At 36.5% G+C, this 2,808-nt stretch overlaps 1 protein-coding gene and 1 long non-coding RNA gene across 3 annotated transcripts in view; one reads left to right on the top strand and one right to left on the bottom strand.

The window, feature by feature from the left end:
- LOC116670299 (uncharacterized) overlaps positions 1–2,808 on the top strand; it is a 23,234-nt gene that overhangs the window by 16,035 nt on the left and 4,391 nt on the right. The gene's annotated exons all lie outside the window — the stretch shown is intronic.
- serhl (serine hydrolase like) overlaps positions 1–2,808 on the bottom strand; it is a 31,462-nt gene that overhangs the window by 2,543 nt on the left and 26,111 nt on the right. The gene's annotated exons all lie outside the window — the stretch shown is intronic.

The raw sequence follows: 2,808 nt of genomic DNA on the forward strand, positions 1-2,808 counted from the left end.
ATGAATAAAAAGAAAAGACTGGAAACTAAGAAAAAATTAAAACAATACATACATACATTCATATATACATATTATAAACATTGTACAATCTACATTGTATTTCAGATGTCTGGGGAGTTGGGATATTTAGAAACCTGAAGAGAGTTTTACATTTGGCAATCAATAAAATACAAATGGTGGGCATTACATGGCCTGATTCTGTAATTCTGGAGTCCATAGTATTCTGACTTAAAGTAAATAAAGTATTACATTTAGGCCTTCTTTTGGCAAAATACAATTTGCAGAAACAGTTCAATATATACAATATGAAATATGTTCAGACTGTCCTGGCCATGCATCTATCAACACAAACCCTTTGTGTAATCTGGGGAGTCAAAACAATTCCTACTAAATCTGTAGGTAGGAATCCGTACGAGTCCAGAAGCACGAGAGCTTCCACCATCTCAGGATACAGTGCACTGAACTGTGGAAGAAACAATTTGGACCATATGATGATAACACATAGGAAAATGCAGCAAAATGGTCTCTGTATATTGCGTGAAAAATAGGACAATGCCACTCACCATTCCAGCAATGTCAGCACCTGTAAATAAAAGAAGCATGCACTTTAAATGACTTTGTAGCACAGCAGCACATATTAAGATAAATTCTACTCTAATGGGGGACTCACCCATACTGTGGCCTATGATGGAGAATTTCCGCAGCTGCAGCGCTGTGGGAGTTAATTTCACGGATCATCAACCACGTTCAGTATCTCATCACAGAACACCAAGGTAGTTTTTGGGTGCCAAACGTGTCTTTGGAGTTTAATTATATGCATAAACAGAAACAAGTCCTGTAAATTCTAACCTTATGCTAACACTTACACTGATGGTTGGCTAAAAACATTTCTACAAAATTATGAGCTTATTATGAGCTGACACACACCATCAGCGACTCTGCGTACGTCCGCCACATACGCAGGAAAAGAGTAGAAATCTCCAGGAGGACGATGTGAAGACAGACCATGACCTGCCAGGTCCACCGCCACGTATCTGCACGCTAACAGGAAGTACAAAGAAGAGATGTGTTAAATGCTCACAGAACACACTCAGCGGACTCCAAATCCCTAACACATAAATTACAGTTTTGGAAAATTATTTCGGGGAGAGCTGGGATGACTGAAACGTGGGATTAAACATTCCAGTTTTCTGCAATGATGATAGACAGATTTCCTTATGTGAAAACAAAGAGCATGTTAACCTCGTTCTATCAACCAAATATCTTCCTCATATTCCTTTATCCTCGTCCTTGGGACGGCTGAAACAGCTGTTTCAACTGTCCCTGACCTGGCTGTAACTCCATGTATTTTAAGTAAATGCACAAATATCTGTGTTTATGCAATAATTTATGGAGGTGAGACATGGAAAAGCAGTTTTAAAAAGATGAAAATATATTTAGGCCCACCAGATATAGGGTGTCGAGTTTTCCCATGTGAAACGACATTTTCCACAATAGAAACATGATATAAATGGAAAAATGTACTGTCCTAGCTATAAAAATGGCAGAATCATCCACAGTGCATGATAATTCAATAAACGCTTCATTCACGCTTCACGATGACGGCAATGAGTTGTTAACAGACATTCACGAAAATGTATAGCTCTGCAACATTCTATCTATAATAACACCTTTTGGAAATGCCAATCATGATATATAGTAAAATATTAAAGTTGTAGGAAGTTTATATGGCTTTAACTGTATGTTTAACTCGTCCCGTTCAGGAGGGACAGATGAAACATTACGTACATCCCACTTTTGCTGTAATAACTCCAGCAACGGTTTTGTTCAAAACTGAAAATGCAACTGTATTTTACAGATGACAGATGTAAGCTCCTAGTGACAAAATATTATCTTTCAGTGCGATACAATCACTTTGTAAATTACGATTAATTAAAGTGTTTTAACTGTCCCGGCTCTCCCCTATGTTGTTATTCTGAGATAGTCATTTGAGTTTAGTCTAGTTAGTTTAGTATATACGCACTTGAAAGAACTGTTAAATCTATGCCAGAGTTAATATTAATGAATCATTCATTTTTTTACATATTATCCATTAATGTTGAATTGTATACTTGAACGTTCATGGTATCACATTTTTAAAAATTGCATAGTTGCTATAGCAACACCTGCTGACACGGTTCTACAGCTTGCAGTTTTTTGGTTGATGGTTAATGTTACGTTGATAGCCACTCTAGTTATCAGAGAATTGTACTTTACTAGCTAGCATTCTGTAACTGTTGAATTACACTGTTGGGCTAACTAATGTGTATGTTACCCTTTTACTGTTACTCTTGTGGACTTTAGGTGTAATGTTATGTTAACTATATTAGTTACTATGTTGTACTTTCAAAAAAAAAAATGTTTTAATTAATTGATATACATAGACTTGTCTTTATTACCAAAATGCAAAGCACTTTCTATGAAAAGTCCTGGAAAATTATAACTAAAATGACTGTATTATTACAATTGCAGTCTGACCGATAAAGAGTTACCCAGTTTTGTTAATAAACAGTCTCACTGCTAGCTAGTAATGCATTTGTTGCTGCCCAATGTGAGTCAAATGCAGATTTGAGTTGCGCATGCGTCACTTTGCGACAAGTAGCCTACACGATGCTAACGAGAGACTTCTGTAATGTTAATACAGAATAAAAATGGACCTACTTAACGAAGTTCGTTCACTGCTGGCTACAAGTTAGCAAATCAAACACAACACAAGCTGTGACTTGAATGGCGTTTTGAGCTAACGTTAGCAATCAAACAATCATAGAT

This window comes from Etheostoma spectabile, chromosome 2, assembly GCF_008692095.1.
Source record: "Etheostoma spectabile isolate EspeVRDwgs_2016 chromosome 2, UIUC_Espe_1.0, whole genome shotgun sequence".
NCBI lineage: Eukaryota > Metazoa > Chordata > Actinopteri > Perciformes > Percidae > Etheostoma > Etheostoma spectabile.